The following is a 13222-nucleotide window of genomic DNA, read 5'->3' as shown; positions in this document are numbered from 1 at the left end:
TGCATAATAATTATAAACTTATATGCACCTAACAACAGGACTCCAACATACAATGAAGCAAAATCGACACAACAGAAAAGTGAAACAGACAGTTCTACAATAATAGTTGGATACTTTAATACCCTTCTTTCAATAGCAGAACAGACAGAAAATCAACAAGAAAATAAAAACCTTGAACAGCATTATCAATCAAGTAGACGTAACAGCCATCTATAAAACATTCCACCCAACAGCATCAGAATATACATTCTTTTCAAATGCACATGGATATACTATATGCTAGGCCATAAAACAAATTTCAGTACATTTTAAAGGACATAAACAATACAGAGAGTGCTCTCAGATGACAACAGAATGCAATAAGCAACCGTTAACAGAAAGAAATTTGTTGAAAATCACAAATGGAAATTAAAGAATGTATTCCTAAATAATTCATGGGTCAAGTAAGAACTCATAAGGGGAATTAGAAATAATTTGAGATGAATTAAAGTGAAAGTATAACATATTAATATTTGATTGGTCCCACATACTCTTCTGAAAAGCAGAGGGGTTAGACAAAGAGATCTAAATTAATTAAAAAATCATTTATTATTCTGGGAATAAAAAGAACTGGGCTTAGTCTCAGTTTTGCCTTTATCTTTGTGTCTGTTGATTATCTTGGAATAGTCATTACATAGTCAAAATACAGTTGCCAGCTCAGGAATCAAATACTGTCATCTCTAGGGCTACCATAACAAGATACCACAAACTTGTTAGCTTAAAAGAACAGAAATTTATTTTATCACAGCTCTAGAGGCCAGAAGTTCAAACTCAAAGTGTTGAGAGGGCCATGTTCTTTCTGACGCCTCAAGGGGAGGATCCTTCTTTGTCTTAACCAGATTCTGGTGGTGGCCATCAGTCACTGGTGTTGGCAGTTTTTTGATTTGCAGCTGCATCACTCTGGTCTCTTTCACTGTTGTCACATGGAATTGTCTCTGTGTGTTTCTGTCTCTGGAAACAATTTGAATAGAAATTTCTATTTTTAAAAAACAAACTGTTGATTATTATGCTCTATTTAGATACTTCCTATAACCCACACCCACCTCCATTTCCCCATATGTATTTGAGAAGGAAAGAGGAACTCCTCTGAGCTATCATATTGGAAAGAATCAATAATACAGTGTTTTACTAGAGATGCCTCTTATCTAAAATATTTGAATTAAATATAAAATCTGGGGAAATTATCACCCAGTTTCCCTCCTCTAGAGGCATGTTCTAAATGATAGACAGCAGAATATTTTATACCCATGAGGTTTGCTGACATTATTGATTTGGTCCAGGATCTGTATTTTCTCTAAAGAAAACAGTATTCTCTCTTTACTTTCTTTAATATATAATGTTGGTGTCTTAAGTTTATTGTCAGAGAGGATGCTTATAGTTCAAATGGTTTGGTTGTATTTCACCAGTATTATTACAAGAGTGTCAAACAATGGCTAGGCTCCAGGATAGACCTCGGTCCCTTTGTTCCACTGGGATACTGATCTGAAAGCCACTGTTTTCTTATATTCCAAAGACCAAATAAATAAAACAAATAAATAAACAAACAAAAAAAACAAGTCAATGAAACTATTTTAAAACCAACTCTCTTTTCTTCCTCATCCATGTTAATTCTCTTCTACCTAAAATTGCTTCCTGGAAGTGATTTTTATGTTTCTTAGAGCTTCTTTATGTATATATATCCACACTAATGCATATAAAACTGTGCCTTGTAGATCTTATACTTTTTCCATTTGAATAACTATTTTCTCATGTCATATAGAGTTTATTCATTGTCCTAGATATGCATTTTTCCTGTGTATTTGAGCATCATAGGAAGATAAATTCTACTCTTGAAAACGTTAACTGGTCACTGAGACACAGAAAGCTATTATTCTTACCAGTTTTCAATAGTGAGTAGATTCTGTAGGGGTGGAATTTTAAGATGTAAGTATACTGTTTTTCTACACTCAAATTCCGTTCCCCTTATCATAGAAATTGACCAGTGAAGTGTGCTGCTGACTTTTCAGAATCCATGTACATATAATCCATTAGGGTATTAGATATAACATTGGTCAGAAAAGCATACTGTGAAATGTTGCTTTTATTTAAACTCCCACTATTTTCACTACATGGTTTCAAGATTTTACTTCATTATTGTCCTCTGGTGGTGGGCTCTGTGAACTGCATATTTACGGGTCTGGAGCACATATCTTCCTGGAGGTATACAACTCCTCAGGTACCAGCTAAAGAGTAGATGATAAGAAGCATTCAGATTTATTAAAACTCATTAAGAATATCAGTAGCCTGACTGTTGTTTCTAAAAATATAAAATATTTATCCTTCTGTTGTCAAACAGAAGGTATTTCATGAAAAGAAGTATAAATCCTTTTTTGCTTGCAATAGAAGAACAATAATTGAAGATATTCTTCATTTGGACCAAATACCTTCTCTGAAAATATAAGTTAAAATAGGAGTAGAAATTTCCAAAATATTCTTTAGGGAATAAAACTCCACATATAATTTCAAATTATAATTTAATTTTACCTTAAATTTAAATATCTATATTGAATTTAATTTAAGGAAGGAAGAAAGAAGAAAAGAAGGAAAGAAGGAAAGAAAGAAAGAAAAAAAAGAAAAAAGAATGGAGGGAGGGAGGGATGGTGGGAGGAAGGAAGGAAGGAAGAGAGGAGGGAAGGAAGGGAGGAGGGAAGGAAGAAGGAAAGAAAGAAAGAAGATAAAGTAAAATAAAATAAAGTAAAATATAATAAAGTTATTAAATTAAAAACTACTTATTAAGAAAAAAAACGAACGGATAGAACCTTTGGATAAATGGCGGAAGCAGAGCTATACAGACAAAATCTCATACAGAAGCATACACTTACAAACTCACAAAAAGAGGAATAGGGGAAAAAATCATAAATCTTGCTCTCAAAGTCCACCTCCTCAATTTGGGATGATTCTTTGTCTAAATGAGGGAAGGAAAGAAGGAAGGAAGGAAGGAAAGAAAGAAAGAAAGAAAGAAAGAAAGAAAGAAAGAAAGAAAGAAAGAAAGAAAGAAAGAAAGAAAGAGAAAGAAAGAAGATAAAGTAGTATAAAATAAAGTTATTAAAATAAAAATAATTATTAAGAAAAAAATTTAAAAAAAAAGACAGAACCCTAGGACAAATGGTGGAAGCAAAGCTATACAGGCAAAATCTCACAGAGAAGCATACACATCCACACTCAGAAAAAGAGATAAAGGGGAAAAAATGATAAATCTTGCTCTCAAAGTCCACCTCCTCAATTTGGGATGATTCGCTGTCTATTCATGTATTCCACAGATGCAGGGTACATCAAGTTGATTGTGGAGCTTTAATCCGCTGCTTCTGAGGCTGCTGGGAGAGATATCCGTTTTTCTTCTTTGTTCTCACAGCTCCCAGGGGCTCAGCTTTGGATTTGGCCCCGCCTCTGCGTGTAGGTCGCTGGAGGGCGTCTGTTTTTCACTCAGACAAGACGGGGTTAAAGGAGCCGCTGATTCGGGGGCTCTGGCTCACTCAGGCCGGGGGGAGGGAGGGGCACGGAGTGCGGGGCGAGCCTGCGGCGCCAGAGGCTGGCGTGACTTTGCACCAGCCTGAGGCTCACCGTGCGTTCTCCCGGAGAAGTTGTCCCTGGATCCCGGGAACCTGGCACTGGCGGGCTGCACAGGCTCCCCGGAGGCGGGGTGTGGATAGTGACCTGTGCTCGCACACAGGCTTCTTGGTGGCGGCGGCAGCAGCAGCCTTAGCGTCTCATTGCCCGTCTCTGGGGTCCGCGCTTTTAGCCACGACTCGCGCCCGTCTCTGGAGCTCCTTTAAGCAGCGCTCTCAATCCCCTCTCCTCGCGCAGCAGGAAACAAAGAGGGAAGAAAAAGTCTCTTGCCTCTTCGGCAGCTCCAGATCTTTTCCCGGACTCCCTCCCGGCTAGCCGTGGTGCACTAACCCCTTCAGGCTATGTTCACGCCACCAACCCCAGTCCTCTCCCTGCGCTCTGACTAAAGCCCGATCCTCAGCTTGCAGCCCCGCCCACCCCCGCAGCTGAGTAGACAAACCTCTCGGGCTGGTGAGTGCCAGTTGGCACCTATCCTCTGTGCGGGAATCTCTCCGCTTTGCCCTCCGCACCCCTGTGGCTGTGCTCTCCTCCACGGCTCCAAAGCTTCCCCCCTCCGCCACGCGCACTCTCCTCCCGCGAAGGGGCTTCCTAGTGTGTGGAAACCTCTCCTCCTTCACAGCTCCCTCCCACTGGTGCAGGTCCCGTCCCTATTCTTTTGTCTCTGTTTTTTCTTTTTTTCTTTTGCCCTACCCAGGTATGTGGGGGAGTTTCTTGCCTTTTGGGAGGTCTGAGGTCTTCTGCCAGCATTCAGTAGGTGTTCTGTAGGAGTTGTTCCACGTGTAGATGTATTTCTGGTGTATCTGTGGGGAGGAAGGTGATCTCCGTGTCTTACTCTTCTGCCATCTTCCCCTCCCAGGTATCCGTTTTTTCTAGACTTTTCTTTCTTTAGCTCACAAAGGGGCCCCTGAGGATTAAGCAGAGGAACGTCAGGGTTTCTTCCAGGCCAGCTTCAGCCCCGGGATGTTCAGGGCAGACTCTCATTACAAACCTCAGTTTCTGAGGCTCCTGGCTTATGGCCATTTAGTATAGAAGGAGGCTCCTGGCTGGGGAAGGCTCAGACAAAAAGATGCAGGTTCTAATCTGTGGCAGTGGGCAGTGGGCGGGGGGCGGGGGGGGGGTGTCAGTGCAGGAAGAGGCATTCCCTGCCTTAGGCATTTAAACCATTGCCTTCTCTTCAGGATGGCTCACCTGCAAGATTCTGTGGGGTCCGCCTCCTGGCACCATGCTACAATTGCCGGATTTTGGGTCTGGAGCAACCCAGGTCTTCGTCCGGCATTTCCGGAGAGTGCTTTCTCTTCGGAGCACGTCTGGGGACTGGCTTCTCTGCTTCCACCTTGGCTGGCGTGGCCAAAGGAGCATCTTCCAAGGGGAAGAGAGGGAAGACATTCCAGTTTGGAAGAATAAAAGCAAAGACACACTCTTCTCTACCTTGTCCTGCCCCAAATATAAATTCATAGCACCGTCACATTTTTACAACTATGGACTTAAAAAGACCAAGAGGTTAAGGGGCCTACCCAGTGTTACACAGGTAGTGGAGAGGTGTTCTGTTCAATGGTTAGGTTCATGTTGGGGCTCCGGATTTACAGCTGATAGGAATGTGAGGACAAGCTCATGCCATTTCAAACATTTCCAAGTGATACTGAGAGAGATGTTAAAGGTGCAAAACGAGGGTGCTGAATGACCTCACAAAGTGGAAATGGTGGGCCCATTTTAACATGAAATTGAAAAGAAATTCATGACAAAAGGACATAATAGAAAATGACAACATAATCATAACACTCCCCTCTCCCGTGGAAGTAAAATTCATTAGAATCCTCTCTCTCTCTACCATGAAAGGATGAGATAAAGTCTCAGCAGCAGCCCCCATGAAAAACATGGTCAACAGGGTGAAGAGGTGTTACTAAGACCATATGGTGCGACTCAGAGAAGCAAAGAGACAACTCTGCCCTTAGCCTGATGAGGCCCACAGGAAGGAACATTTGTGGCAACCTTGGATAGTGTGGCAATGAGAGAGAACCTTCTTTAGGAGGGGACTCCCTGCTGCCGACCTTGAAAGAGCAAATATGGGACATGCGTTTACTGTGGCTCTTGCAGAGGCGATGTGCCCAGAGGTTGGGCCACCCTGCTTGACAATCAAAGCACCTTGTATTCCTGTGCTGCTTGAAAGCTCCAATCGCCGGATTTTGGGTCTGGGGCAACCCAGGTCTTCGTCCGACCATTCCAGAGAGTGCTTTCTCTTCGGAGCACGTCTGGGGACTGGCTTCTCTGCTTCTACCTTAGCTGGCGTGGCCAAAGGAACATCCCCGTAGAGCCGGTAGCCACCAACCAGGCAGTATGTCTCCCCGTGCCAGCCCAAATGCGTTTCTCCACACCCGCGGTACAGGACATGGTAGTGACCAGGTGTAGGACGAGAAACGGGAGGCACTGCTGCTGCAAAGAAAATCAGAACTGATCAGTCACTTCTGCTGTGCACAGTCTCCTGCCAGAATTTCCCTCTCTCATGTCTCTCCCAGTTTCTGGCTGAAGAACTTTTAACCTACTTGACGTCCAAAACACAGCCTTGGCCCATCATCTCTATGAGTCCCTAGAGAAGGGACACTGGCTGCAAAAGCAATCCCTAGAGCCTAGGGCTGCAGCAGATGAGGAAGTCTCTTCACCGTTCCCAGGGAAAACAGTAGAACCCGAAAGTAATTGCAATCATGATCCTCTCCATCTCTCCCTTCCACAACAGAGAAAACATTTCTTGCAGTCTGTCACTTCTGAGGCTTTCATGGAAATGTCTTTCAGGTTTTGGAAAAAAATAATCTAATATAAATTTGTTAAGAACCCTGCCCACCTTGGCAACCCTTCTTGGCCCCATTTATACTGCTATTTCAACCACACTGAACTCTAGCTGTCTAATACTTTTATGTCGATTAGAACAAGGACAAATACTGAGGCAGAGTGATCAGGAGACTCAGAACCGGGCTCTGGATACCAAGTCTAGGCTCACATCAACCCAGCCTCCTGGGACACCATCTCCTCAGCCCTCCAGTCTCATTAGCACTTCATCACCCCCCCTTCGTTCTTACGGTCTTCCCATCAATATGGCAACACCCTCTCCCCTAGTACCCAGCAACTCAGTAAGGGATGTGTCTGAGGGGACCGATATAGATGTCTCCATGATAGTACAGTGGTGCCTGGGTTTGAAGGTGCGGTTCAAGAGTGGCCCTGTTCCTCAAACCGCTCCATTAACAATTTGCCAACAAAAATGCACTTGTCTTTTGTTAAGAGGCCAATCAGGAAAGGGTCTGAATGGAAGCATCCTGTAGCCCAAAGGGTAAGGCTACATTTATAAAGCTCAGAACCGTCCTGCACACTTGTCCAGGGATGACCTTTCACTTGTCCTCAGCAGTGAGAACTGTGCGTCCCTGAAGGCGTCCCAGGTCACCGGTATTACTTACATCTGGGAAGGTGCTCAGCTGTACGTAGTTGGCAACCCCCACAGGAACATGTGCCAGCCAGGTGAGGTTGTGTGTGTATCATACCTCCTGTAGAGTTGCCCTGTCTGGGTGTACCTGCTGCACTGCCCACCCAGGGAACAGAGCACAGGTTAGAGTACACATACACTATCCGGTCACACATTCTCACACAGACAGCCAAAAAGATTGGTATCTGGTGGAGAACTGGTAGAGAAGTTTCTCTGAGTGCAGCCCGTTTGCACAGTTATGCTGCCATGGAAACTCTGAGAATGCCTGTGAGGGCATCACTACCCAGTGAGGTCATATATGGAACCTTTGACTTGAGGGGCAGGCTTGAGGAGGAGGGGCAGTTTTGTGGAGGAGAACAGGGTAGAGGCAAAGGTACTCTGCCTCGCCCCTCACCCCTGGGCCTCCCCACCCATGCCCTAGTGTAGTAGACACCCCACGTGGGGTGTGCCAGTGGGCTGGCACAGCCGCAGGGGCCACAGGAGGGCAAGAGAGACCCATATCCTGAGTTTGGCTTGAGAGACAAGATTAACGTAAGAGACAGCTAGGTTGTATGGCACTGAACCTAAGAGGCAGAGATTTGTGTGGCCTGGGGAGTCAGGGAAGGCTCCTTGGCAGTCGGCCTGAAGAACAAGTGAGATTTGGACCCATGCGGAAGAGAGGGAAGACATTCCACTTTGGAAGAATAAAGGAAAAGACACACTCTTCTCGACCTTGTCGTGCCCCAAATATAAATTCATAGCACCCTCACATTTTTACAACTGAGGACTTCAAAAAACCAAGAGGTTAAGGGGCCTACCCAGTGTTACACATGTAGTGTGTACTGTAATTGTATGCTTAGGTTCTCTCTCCCTTAGAACACTAAAAGCATTTTAAGGACAGAGACCATGTGTCTTTTGTTATCCCTCTATTTCCAGCACCTAGCATTATGGCACATAATATTTGTTAAATTTATTTGTTGTCTTAGGGAAGGTGAACTGGAGATCTGAAGAATCAGGAAGCCTTACTTCTCATTTACATACCTTTTTATAATTCTTGTGGTTCTTTGTTATGGCAGTCCCTGGAAACTAATACACCCAGGTACAACTTTTTAAAACTTTTTATTTGGAGATAATAATAGACTCACAGGAAGTTGTAAAAGTAATACAGAGAGGTCCCACATATCCTTCACCCATTTTCCCCCAATGGTTACCAGATGCTTTCAGACCAAAGAATAGAAAAAATTAGAATATGAGATGTTTTAAATTCTTGCATTTGTACTTTTTTAAGTGGTTTATTTTTCAACTTTTCTGTCTTCGTTTCTAATTTAAAAGACTATGAGATATATCCCCTCTTTTTTTGGATTTCCTTCCCATTTAGGTCACCACAGAGCATGGAGTAGAGTTCCTTGAGCTATATACAGTAGGTTCTCATCAGTTATCTATTTTATACATAGTAGCAATAGTGTATATATGTCGATCCCAATCTCCCAATTCATCCCACCCGCCCCCACTTCCTCCCTTGGTGTCAATACGTTTGTCCTCTACATCTGTGTCTCTATTTCTGCTTTGCAAATAAGATCATCTATACCATTTTTCTAGATTCCACATATAAACGTTAATATATGATATCTGTTTTTCTCTTTCTGACTTACTTCACTCTTTATGACAGTCTCTGGCTCCATCCACGTCTCTACAAATGACCCAATTTCATTCCTTTTTATGGCTGAATAATATTCCATTGTATATATATACCACATCTTTTTTATCCATTCCTCTGTCCATGGACATTATATGTATACATATAGCTGATTCACTTTGCTGTACAGTAGAAATTAACACAACATTGTAAAGCAACTATATTCCAATAAAAATTAATTTTTTAAAAAATTAGAAAAATAAATAAATAAAAAGAACTTACAGGAATAAAAGGCATTGAAGTTAAAAAAACAAGCAAAACAAAAAAACAGGCTATGAGAGATTTCAAGCATGCCATTTCAAGCTACCATGTCCCTAAAATAGCACATGCAGATATAAATAACCTTTATTCTCAGTAAATGGAAAATATGACTTAATATGATTCTATAGAATTTTGAATAGATGAATTCAACATATAGGTGTGAGGCTTGTTTTTTAGCCTAATTTGCATAATTATTCTCATGTTTTTTGTTTCTCATTTGGTTGATGTAGTTTAGCATCAGTATTCTTTAGGTTTCCTGTCATCAGCCATTCATTATGGGCATTAATTAAACACTGTACATATCACTAGATATACATATTTTTTAAGCTGTATAATGGTGAAACTATCATGAAAGCTAAAGTTTGAGGTTGTGATAAAAAAATTGAAGCCAGATATTTAGAAGGTCTGCAATAAAAAGAATCTTAGCATTTAAATGAGTTTAGAAGCACTGAAATACAGGAATCAGCAGATCAATATTATACTATCTATCTCGAAAAGAAATGAAAGAAGGTGTGTGGAAAAACAGCACTCTCATTTGTCTGCAGAAAAAGAAAACTGGAACAACCTCAGTGAAGGTCAATTCAACAATACAAACCAAAATTACAAATGAACATAACTCTTTTGTCCAGCAGTTCAGCTTCTAGGGCATATATATGGATACACTTACACATGTATGAAATGACATATGTAATGATTACTTATTGCAGCATAATTTGTAACAGTAAATATGTGGAAACCAGCTAAGTGTCCACCAATGAGGGGTAAATTATGGCATATCCATCATTTAAAAAAAAAAAAAGTTGAGAAAGCTTTTTATGCATTTGTATGGAAAGATATCTGAAATAGATTACTAAGTGAAAGACAAGCAAGGTGAACAGGTATATACTGTAATACTAATTAAATAAAAGTAAGAGACATAATATACACCCACATGTATTATTTATTTTGTATTTAAACCTATTAACCTTTTATTGAAGTGTAACATATATATATACAGAAAAGTGCACATTGTGTAACCTCAAAGAATTTTCATAATTGAACATACCCATGCAACTGGCACCAAGAGTCTAGGTCCTAGATCAAGAAACAGAACATTTCTATCACCCCAGAGGCCTCATCCTGTCCCTTCTAGTCACTATGACCACTCTACAAGAGTAGACATTATCCTGATTTCTAAAAGCATAGGCTAGTTTTGCTTGTTTTTGTACTTAATAGGAATTGACTCATAAAATGTATACTCTTCTGTGTCTAGCTTTTTCATCCAGTATTGTATTTGTGCAATTCATCAATATTGCACACTGCTCAATATCATTGCTGTTTAGTATCCCACTGTGTAAAAAAATGGGCCACAAATCATTTACCCATTCCACTATTTATGGATATTTGGGTAATTTCCAGTTTGAAGCTATTATAAATAGCACTACTATGAACTTTCTAGTATATGCATATGCATGTCCATATACCTAGGCAAGGAATTGCTGAGGATCCGCATATCTGCAATTTTAATAGTACTGCCATACAGTTTGCAAAATTGATTGTACCAATTGACACTCCCACCAGCAATGTGCAAGAGCTCCAATTGTTACAAAACCTCACCCACACTTGCTATATTCTGTCTTTTAAATTTTAATTATTCTTGTATTTGTGTAGTGATATTGCACTGTGGTTTTAACTTGCAGTTCTCTAATGACTGATGAGGTCGAGCACCTTTTCACATGCATTTACTATTTGCTATTTAGATATACCCTTGTGTGAAGTATCTAGGTGTTTTGCCTAATTTTCTATTGAATTATCTGTCTGTTACACTTTTAAATTTTGAACCGTGTGAATACTAATTTTTAAAAATTTTAAAGTAATGTAATTAAAAATATACATAAATTTTATAGTGCTCTATGCTGCATGTTCTCTCCTTCGAGATTTATAATATACTAGTATTTCAGAAGCTCTAAAAAGTCTTAAAATTTTCACCACAGAACAGTCGGAGAAACGCTGTTTCCATTCTTGTCTAATTTTTAGCTTTCATGGAATTAATAATTGTTTCCTTTTTCTACTTGCGTATATTTTTAAGTTCTCTCTCGAATTTTATCAAGTATTTCATTAGATCTATCAAATATCTATCAATATAACTACCCAAATACTCAAAATTAGTAAGCTAAATAAATTCGATTACACTAACCAGTCTTTCTTCTTGGAGTCTGCCATCTTCCTTCTCTGGTGAAAACGACTGCTCTCTAATTCTGCCACATATCTTTCACCCTGGAATTTCCCGTCACATTCTCCTGGTCCTTTTTTCTGGATCCCACATCTTTCTCTTTCTTGTCTTGCTCTCATGTTTCGTTGGAGCACATCCTCTAGTAACTTTCCCTTAAAAAAAAAAAAACGGTGGATGGATGGATGGAAAATAAATGTTTTCATCCTTGTATATGTGAAAATGTTTTTATTCTACTCTTACTCTTGATGGATAGTTTGACTATAGGATTCTAGGTTGGAAGTTATTGTCTTACAAAACTTGAAATTTCACTGTAGTGTTTTAGCATAAAAGTGTTATTGTTGAGAAACCCAATGCCATTCTAATTCTCATCCGTTTATTCCTGCTCCTTCCATCTGAAAACTTTTAGAATCTTCTCTTTATTCTTAGTGTTCTGATCTTTTTAATGGTGTGCTTTAACATAGGTCCTTTTTCAGTCACTGTGGGTAGCTGGTGGGTCCTTTAAATATGAACATCTTTGTCTTTTGGTCCTGGAAGAAATTCTTGAATTATTATTTTGATCATTTTCTCCCTTCTTAATTTTTGTTCTCTTTCTCTAGAATTCTGTTTGTAAACTGACTGGATGAATGAATGAATGAATGGGAAAAGTTTTCTGAGCACTCTTTGTAGCAAAAAGCTTATTAAGGAATGAACCACAGATTATCAGACCATATCTTTAAAGCTAAGTATTTCATTTTAAATTATCAAATTTTAAAACACACTCTTTCATTACAGCTTCCATTTATTGTAAAATGTAACACTGCTACTCTCATTTCAGGCAATACAAAAATACAGGAAGCACTGATTTTCTGTAGGCAGAAATCCCTGATTGAAGTCAGGCATTCCCTATTACTTTTGCTTTAGAATTCATTAAATGCCTAGCATGGACTCGGTATTGTGTATAATACTTGCACCACACTTTGCAAAATAGCCATTTCAGGTGTAGAAAAGTGTTTGTTTAAGGTAAAAAGATCTTTGCAGTCTTTTTTGGTCGGCATTAAACACCGCATTCTTCCCAGATCTATAAGAAAGAAATGTTTGCAGTCTTACCTGGAATCAAGGGAGGGACTCTCTCAAGGTTACTTTTCAATCTCTGTCTGTAATTATGGACGTCAGGAGAGAAAAAAGAAAAAGTCAGAAAAATAGGTCCCTAGTAGAGAAGCACTCAACAGGAACTAAACACCTGAACGTTTAGACAGGATTAAACTCTGACAGGGCTTATCAGCCACCCCCACACGACTGAAGTAGTTGCAAGTGAGGTTAGACTGGAGTCCAGATAAGCAAGTGAATCTACACCCCTACCTGACTCACCGGGCTGAGAAGCGCGGAGCCCTAGTAAGTCACCACCGCAGGTCCTCAAAGGGCTTTCCGCGCAGGAAATGGCAGCTGCCACACCCACCCCGCTACCCCTGTCTGGTGTTTGGCGACTCCCGGAAGACGCCCCGATGGGACCAGGGGAGATTCCTCCTGGGTGGGAGGGTCCGCTGACTGAGTGTGAAGCTGCGGAGAGGAAATTTCCCCACAAGAAAACCTTTCCAACCTTGTGGGTTGGGGGGAGAGAAGACAAATTGAGCGCCCCTGGCTCACTTCCCCACTCCCAAGCCCCCGCCCGAGCCCCGCCGGTGTGGCACACGTCGTCTGGTCGCCACAAGGCGGAGATCTCGGGCCTGAGGCCGAGGCCGGAGCCTTGCTGGGAGGATCGCGGGCCAGTGGCCCTCATCCCCGCCTCGGCATCCGCCGCTGACGTCGCGTGAGAAGTCTGGGGAGGGAGGAGCTCCGAAAGGCGGGCTCGGGTGGCTGGCAGCGCCTGGGAGGGCCAGGTCGGAGAGAGGAAGCTCCTCCCCTGTGCGCCCCGCCGCCGCAGAGTTGACCAGTCCGCTCCGGCTCCGGATAAGCAGCGGCTTGGCGTGGGCTGCGCGGAGAA

The 13222-nt window shown here is 41.5% G+C and overlaps 1 long non-coding RNA gene across 1 annotated transcript; it reads right to left on the bottom strand.

Moving 5' to 3' along the window:
- Positions 1 to 4181: 4181 nt before the first annotated feature.
- LOC309974072 lies at positions 4182 to 12396 on the bottom strand. Its single transcript, XR_014326854.1, has 5 exons — positions 12349 to 12396; positions 11227 to 11414; positions 5788 to 6075; positions 4834 to 5004; positions 4182 to 4549 (listed from the first exon to the last, which is right to left on the bottom strand). It is a non-coding gene; the product is annotated as an uncharacterized lncRNA (long non-coding RNA).
- Positions 12397 to 13222: the final 826 nt, after the last annotated feature.

Source organism: Leucopleurus acutus (assembly GCF_964270905.1).
Source record: "Leucopleurus acutus genome assembly, chromosome: 17".
Lineage (NCBI taxonomy): Eukaryota > Metazoa > Chordata > Mammalia > Artiodactyla > Delphinidae > Leucopleurus > Leucopleurus acutus.
The sequence above is the reverse complement of the archived record's forward strand: the minus strand, read 5'-3'. Positions and strand labels throughout refer to the sequence as shown.